We start from the raw sequence: 8880 nt of genomic DNA on the forward strand, positions 1-8880 counted from the left end.
AAAAACAGCTGAAAACAACATGAAACCACATAAAAGAGCCTGTAGAAACACGCCATAGCAAAGAAAGTTGCAAAAAGGGAAAAAAAAACAATAATTTGGCATATGGAAAAAATGACGTAAAAAGCAAGGCTATAGAATGGCAAAAATGTCAAAAATGGCATTTTCAAAAAACAGCTAAATACCACATTAAACCACATAAAAGAGCCTGTAGAAACACGCCATAGCAAAGAAAGTTGCAAGAAGGGACAAAAAAACAATAATTTGGCATATGGATAAAATGACAAAAACAGCAAGGCTATAGTATGGCAAAAATGTCAAAAAATGGCATTTTTAAAAAACAGCTGAAAACAACATGCAACCACACAAAATCTGTAGAAACACACCATAGCAAAGAAAGTTGCAAAAAGATACAACAAAACAATAATTTGGCATATGAAAAAAAAAAAAAAGCAAGGCTATAGTATGGCAAAAATGTCAAAAATGGCATTTTCTAAAAACAGCTAAAAACCACATTAAACCACAAAAAATAGCCTGTAGAAACACGCCATAGCAAAGAAAGTTGCAAGAAGGGACAAAAAACCAACAATTTGACATGTGGAAAAAATGACGAAAAAAGCAAGGCTATAGTATGGCAAAAATGTCAAAAAATGGCATTTTCTAAAAAGAGCTGAAAACAAAATTAAACCACATAAAAGAGCCTGTACAAACATGCCATAGTAAAGGAAGTTGCAAAAAGGGACAAAAAAGCAACAATTCGAATAGTGGAAAAAATGACAAAAAAGCAAGGCTATAGTATGGCAAAAATGTCAAAAATGGCATTTTCAAAAAGAAACACGTAGTAGTGTAGTATGATAAAAATTTCAAAAAATGGCATTTTCAAAAAACAGCTAAAAACCACATTAAACCACATAAAAGAGCCTGTAGAAACACGCCATAGCAAAGAAAGTTGCAAAAAGGGACAAAAAAACAATAATTTGGCATATGGAAAAAATGACGTAAAAAGCAAGGCTATAGAATGGCAAAAATGTCAAAAATGGCATTTTCAAAAAACAGCTAAATACCACATTAAACCACATAAAAGAGCCTGTAGAAACACGCCATAGCAAAGAAAGTTGCAAGAAGGGACAAAAAAACAATAATTTGGCATATGGATAAAATGACAAAAACAGCAAGGCTATAGTATGGCAAAAATGTCAAAAATGGCATTTTCTAAAAACAGCTGAAAACAACATGAAACCACACAAAATACCCTGTAGAAACACACCATAGCAAAGAAAGTTGCAAAAAGATACAACAAAACAATAATTTGGCATATGAAAAAAAAAAAAAAGCAAGGCTATAGTATGGCAAAAATGTCAAAAAATGGCATTTTTTAAAAACAGCTGAAAACCACATTAAACCACATGAAATTGCTTGTAGAAACACGCCATAGCAAAGAAAGTTGCAAAAAGGAACAAAACACCAATAATTTTACATATGGAAAAAATGACCAAAAAAGCAAGGCTATAGTATGGCAAAAATGTCAAAAAAATGGCATTTTTAAAAAACAGCTGAAAACAACATTAAACCACATAAAATAGCCTGTAGAAACACGCCATAGCAAAGAAATTTGCAAAAATGGAAAAAAAACAAACAATTTGACATATGGATAAAATGACCAAAAAAGCAAGGCTATAGTATGGTAAAAATGTCAAAAATGGCATTTTCTAAAAACAGCTAAATACCACATTAAACCAAATAAAAGAGCCTGTAGAAACACACCGTCGCAAAGAAAGATGCAAAAAGGGAAAAAAAACCCAACAATTTGACATGTGGAAAAAATGACAAAAAAAGCAAGGCTATAGTATGGCAAAAATGTCAAAAAATGGCATTTTTAAAAACAGCTGAAAACAACATTAAACCACATAAAAGAGCCTGTACAAACATGCCATAGCAAAGAAAGTTGCAAAAATGGACAAAAAACCAATAATTTGGCTTATGGAAAAAATGACAAAAAAAGCAAGGCTATAGTATGGCAAAAATGTCAAAAAATGGCATTTTTAAAAAACAGCTGAAAACAACATTAAACCACACAAAATACCCTGTAGAAACACACCATAGCAAAGAAAGTTGCAAAAAGATACAACAAAACAATAATTTGGCATATGAAAAAAAAAAAAAAAGCAAGGCTATAGTATGGCAAAAATGTCAAAAAATGGCATTTTCTAAAAACAGCTAAAACCTACATTGAACCACATGAAATAGCTTGTAGAAACACACCATAGTAAAGAAAGTTGCAAAAAGGAACAAAACACCAATAATTTGGCATATGGAAAAAATGACAAAAAAAGCAAGGCTATAGTATGGCAAAAATGTCAAAAAATGGCATTTTTTAAAAACAGCTGAAAACAACATTAAACCACATGAAATTGCTTGTAGAAACACGCCATAGCAAAGAAAGTTGCAAAAAGGAACAAAACACCAATAATTTGGCATATGGAAAAAATGACCAAAAAAGCAAGGCTATAGTATGGCAAAAATGTCAAAAAATGGCATCTTCTAAAAACAGCTGAAAACAACATTAAACCACATAAAATAGCCTGTAGAAACACGCCATAGCAAAGAAAGATGCAAAAAGGGACAAAAAAACAATAATTTGGCATATGAAAAAAAATGACCAAAAATGCAAAAATGTCAAAAATAGCATTTTTTAAAAACAGCTGAAAACAACATTAAACCACATGAAATTGCTTGTAGAAACACGCCATAGCAAAGAAAGTTGCAAAAAGGGACAAAAAAACAATAATTTGACATGCGGAAAAATGACCAAAAATGCAAGGCTATAGCATGCCAAAAATGTCAAAAAATGTCATTTTCTAAAAACAGCTAAAAACTACATTAAACCACATAAAGAGCCTGTAGAAACACGCCATAGCAAAGAAAGTTGCAAAAAGGGACAACAAACCAACAATTTGACATGTGGAAAAAATGACGAAAAAAAGCAAGGCTATAGTATGGCAAAAATGTCAAAAATGGCATTTTCTAAAAACAGCTGAAAACAACATTAAACCACATAAAATAGCCTGTAGAAACACACCATAGCAAAGAAAGTTGCAAAAAGATACAAAAGAGCAATAATTAGGCATATGAAAAAAAATGACGAAAAAAGCAAGGCTATAGTATGGCAAAAATGTCAGAAAATGACACATCTCAAAAAAAGGTGACAACCATATTAAACCACATAAAATAGCATTCCGAAACAAGCCATAGTATTGGAAGTTGCAAAAAGGGCCAAAAACACAAAAAATTAACATGCGGAAAAAATGACTTAAAATGCAAGGCTTTAGTATGGCAAAAATGTCAAAAAATGACATGTCTCAAAAAAGATTGAAAACCAACTTAAATAAACTTCCAAGTGACACCATAACATAGTCAGTTGCAAAAAGGGAAAAAATTACATGCAATTACAATCACAAGAACAGCTTAACACCAACTTAAATAGCATGAAATAGCCTTCTCAGACACGCCGTTGTATTGAAAGTTGCAAAAAGGGCCAAAAACACCAAAATTTGGCATTTCAAAAAAATGGCCAAGAATGTAAGGCTGTAGTAAGGCAAAAATGTCAAAAAATGACACGTCTCAAAAAAAGGTTTTAAAACCAACTTAAATCACAAAAAAATAGCATTTCAAGACAAGCCATAGAAGTGGAAGTTACAAAAAGGACAAAAACACAAAAATTTGACATAAGGCAAAAATATCAAAAAATGACACATCTCAAAAACAGCTTAAAACCAAATTGAACCACATGAAATAGCCCTCTAAGACGCACCATAGCATAATCAGTTTCAAAAAGGACCAAAAAATCAAAAATTGGGAATGTCCAAAAAATGACCAAAATTGCAAGGCTATAGTATGGCAAAACGTCAAAATATGACAGGTCTCAAAAACAGCTGAAAACCAACGTAAATCACATAAAATAGCCTTCCAACTGATGTCATAGCATAGTCAGTTGCAAAAAGGGCCAAAAACACCAAAATTTGACGTGGAAAAAATGACAGAAATTTCAAGGCAATACTAAGGCAAAAATGTCAAAAAATGACACATCTCAAAAACAGCTGAAAACCAAATTAAATGACATAAAATAGCCTTCCAAGACAAGCTATTGCATTGAAAGCTGCAAAAAGGGCCAAAAACACCAACATTGGGCATGTCCAAAAAAACGATCAAAAATGCAAGGCTATAGTATGGCACAAATGGCAAAAAAATGACACGTTTCAAAAACAGCTGAAAACCACATTCAGCCACATGAAATAGCCTTCTAAGACACACCATAACATAATCAGTTGCAAAAAGGGCCAAAAACACCCAGATTTTGCATGTCCAAAAAATGAGCAAAATTACAAGGCTATAGTATGGCAAAAATGTCAAAATGTGACGTATCCCAAACACAGCTGACAAACCACATTAAACCAAATAAAATCACCTTCAAAAATACGTCATAGCATAGATTGTTGCAAAAACGGCCAAAAACACACAAATTTGACATGTGGAAAAAAAATGACCAAAAATGCAAGGCAAAAATGTCAATTCATGACAAGTCTCAAAAACAGCTGAAAACCATTGACCAAAAATGCAAGGCTATAGTAAGGCAAAAATGTCCAAAAATGACACCTCTAAAAACAGCTTAAAACCACATCAAACCACATGAAATAGCCTTTAAAGACACATTATAGCATAATCAGTTGCAAAAAGGTTCCAAAAAATGACCAAAAATGTAAAGCTATAGTATGGAAAAAATGTCAAAAAAATGACACATCTCAGAAACAACTTAAAACCAAATTGAACCATATGAAATAGCCCTCTAAGACACACCATTGCATTGAAAGTTGCAAAAAGGGCCAAAAACACCAAAATTTGGCATTTCCAAAAACTGGCCAAAAATGTAAGGCTATAGTATGGCAAAAATGTCAAAAAATGACACGTTTCACAAACAGCTGAAAAACAACTCAAATCACATAAAATAGCCTTCCAAGTGACACCATTGCATAGTCAGTTTCAAAAAAGCCCCAAAACACAAAAATTGACGTGGAAAAAATGACCTTAAAATTCAAGGCTACAGAAAGGCAAAAATGTCAAAAAATGAAACAGCATAACACAGCCTGCAGAGCATCACTGGTTCCCCTCTGCAGAGCCTCAGCAGAGCCTCGGTCAGCTGTCAGAGACACAGACAGAGACACTGACAGAGACACAGACACAGACAGAGACACAGAGACACAGACAGAGACACTGACAGAGACTGACGGGCTGCAGCCTCGGTCTCTTCACCCGCTGCCGTGTGAAAAAGACGCAGAAGTGTTCGCTGCAGAAACATCAGCTTCCGGAGCTGCTCCTCTCCGCAGCGGAGACTCCTCAACTCCTCAACTCCTCTTTCGACGCCAGAAAAATGTAGAAGCATTAACGGTCAACTTTAATTTTAAAGAAAAATGACCAAAAACACTTGCCTTGTGCGCTGTCAGTTCCTGTTTGTCCTGTGCTCTCTGATCCGGATCGCCATCCCTGCTCGGCTCCGCCCACCTCGTTTTTGGGACTCACCTCTCCTGTCACCTGTCTGTCTGAGGTGGCGCCCTCTGTCTTTGACGACAAACTATACTGTGTGACGTTTTAGGGCCATTTTTGGTCATTTTTGAAAACATACCATCTTATAGACTTTAGGGCTAATTCTTAAATTATTATTATTATTTATTTAATTTATTTTTTGTCATTTTTGAGGGCGTACTATATTGTGACGTTTTTTGGGTTATTTTTGATAGCGTACTGAACTATGATATTTCAGGGTTAATTCTGATGGAATATTATACTATGACATTTTTGGGCCATTTTGGATGATTTTGAATAACATGTTATACTATGACGTTTTGCCATGATGTTGGATGAGATGCTATATTATGTCGCTTTTTTATGATTTAGGCTTTTTTGATGATTTTTGACGACATACTATATTATAATGTTAAGACATAAGCCTACCTGTGAAAAAAGAAAAAACACTTAATAATACATTGAAAATTAGTCACAACAGTGTAATTATTATGTATATAATATCATCAAAATCGTCATAGGAATATAAAAAATATTGTAGCATGTGAATAAACATAAACGCGGTTTTATAAAAATGTCACAATAGCAACATGATCATATCATCGTTTGTACAAAAAGAACTTACAGACTATTGCGCACACCAAAAATGTCATAGGACAGTCTGTCAATTAAAATGTCATTGCAGGTCAAAGCATAGTATTTCAACAAAGTACCAGTAAAATGTCATAGTAACGTGTGTTGAAAAAATGTCACAAAATGTCTTATGTCAAATTAAGTGTCACAAAAACGTCTGCTTATAGTCAAACGTCTGTTGAATTTTATTTTTAAAAAATCATTTACACCTCATGATTAGTTTTTTTTTTTTTTTACATAAAAACGTGTCATAAAAGAAGTCATAGTATTGTATGTCACAAAAACGTGGTATTATAGTATGTTGAAAAAAATGTCTTAATGTTATGAAAAAAGGTCACAAAAGGTCATCACAGAGTCATTGTCTAGTATGTCAAGTAAAATGTCAACAAAGTGACGGGTATATTATGTCGATGAAAATGTCATAAAAATATTGCATCTTGAAAACATAGTTGTTAAAACTTAAAGGTATTAAAAATATTATAGTACACTATGTAAGATAAGCAGCATAGGATATTATGTCAAAAAAAGTCACGAAAACGTCATAGTCCAGTATTTTGAATTTTTCTTTTGAAGAATATCTTCAACAAATAGTTTGTTCACAAAATTTCCTTAATTATACTATGTTGAAAAAGGTACCATTAAAAGGTCATAATAATATATGTAAAAAAATGTTGTAAAACATCATAATAAATCGAAAAGCAATGTCATAAAAGCTATAGTATATTAAAAAAATTATAATAAAATGCCATCATAGTAAAGCATGTAAAAAAAAATCATCTAAGAAGTCACGGTAGTTTTTCGGACAAAATGTAATAAAAAAAAAAAATCATACTATAGTCAAAAAATATCATAAAATCATACTATTGCATGTTGAAAAAATACCAGACAAAAGTCATCACATATTATGTCGACAAAATCCCATAAAAAGGTCGCAGTTTAGTGCGTCAAAACAAAAGTCGGAAGAAGTCATAGTACAGTATACCATACAAAAATACTTCAAAACGTCATAGCATAGCATGTCAAAACTAATTTGGTAAAAATAGTATAGTATAGTATAGTATAGTATAGTATATCACAAGAAGCTTTAGTGTAGTATTTTGAAATAATGCAGTAATAAAGTTATGGTATTATGGACCACGAGAAATGCTTTGATTCAGATCGGCGATAAAACGTTTTTGGTTTTTTTTTGCAAAATAATTGATGATTCGAGGTGCATGAGAGAAATCAAAGAAGCGGTCCAGATTTCAGGAATATTGATGAACCAACACTATTTATATTTGTGAGCTGCAGATTGTTTGCATTATAACCTCCACGCTGCACGTTCACTGTAAACTGTGAACATTTGCACATTTATGTACTGTCAAAATGTATTTACTGTCCAACACTGCACAGCTCTTTTCACTTTACAATAGATGCATTCTTTCAAATTAATCGTATAATTTTATTCTTAATTTATGGTTGCCGGACTTGTGAGGTTTCTGTATTTTCTTGTTTGTAAGCATCACAATATTGAGGCGAATTCCTCGGATGCGAAAACCTGTTTTGGCAATGAACCAGATCCTGGTTCCAGATTTATTTTGAGTTCATCTTCAAATTTCATCATTTTATTTTATTTTTTTAACTTGGACACAGTCAAACAGAGAGCAGCATAAAAGATGCTAAAAGATACCTATTTTTGTACAGTATTTTGCAGCGCCTCTTTGCAGTGTCTTTTAGGTGACAGCTGTTTCTTATAAAACATCTTTTTTTTCACTATTTATACCAAATATAAATACTGGCTCAGACTTTTACTTGCTTGTTATATTTTTCTTTTAAGGAAGCGTTCACACGTTTGTTCTCAGTCATCAGCCGAAGCCGAACAGTGCAGCTGCCCTCACGGGGTTAATAAACTGGAAATGCTTCCTCACAGCGCAGTCTTACACAAATCTGCAGCTTTTTTAGGAAAGCTTTAGCTAAATGATGCATTTGGAACCACAAACAGTGACTGAATTTAAGTACATTTACTCGAGTACTGCATACGGTTAAGAGGTACTCACATCTACCTTTCAGAGAGAAATATCGCACTTCATACTGCACTCGATGTAAAGAATTATAGCACAATGAGCAAAACACATGATCGACTCATAAAAGTGCACATTTTTAGAGATGAAAGGCCCTTCGCACTCACGCAGATGTTTGCAGTTATTGTTGCTGATCATTCTGGTCAAACTGGTCTCACGCGAAGCTACGCAGAGATTGAGAAGACGACAGCAAACTGCATGTCTGTGCACATCTAAAAACGAGCAACAACACCTGTGACAGATAACGGACCTTTCAACGAACGGACCATAAAACTGTTATTAGTTCCACCATAAGCAGCTGAAGTAAAACGCTGCTCACTGTCAATGTTACTGCATCACAACTAATACTCCACTTATTTCACATATATTTAAAAAAAAAAAGTCCTAAAGTAACTTTTTTATGTAAAAATTTGAAAACTGTTTGTAATTTTTTTTTTTCTGAAAAGGGCTGTTCTGCATAAATAAACAATTTGGCAAATTGGCTTGATTTCTTTTAAAAACATAACAAAATAATAAAATACCATAAAATCAGCGAGAAATTAGTTCAAAAGTGCAAGAAAATTACCTGAAAATTGTTTTTAAAAATAAATAAATATAGCAAAATAATAAGACT

Source organism: Plectropomus leopardus, chromosome 15 (assembly GCF_026936395.1).
Source record: "Plectropomus leopardus strain MGB_pleo_1.0 chromosome 15, ASM2693639v1, whole genome shotgun sequence".
Classification (NCBI taxonomy): Eukaryota; Metazoa; Chordata; class Actinopteri; order Perciformes; family Serranidae; genus Plectropomus; species Plectropomus leopardus.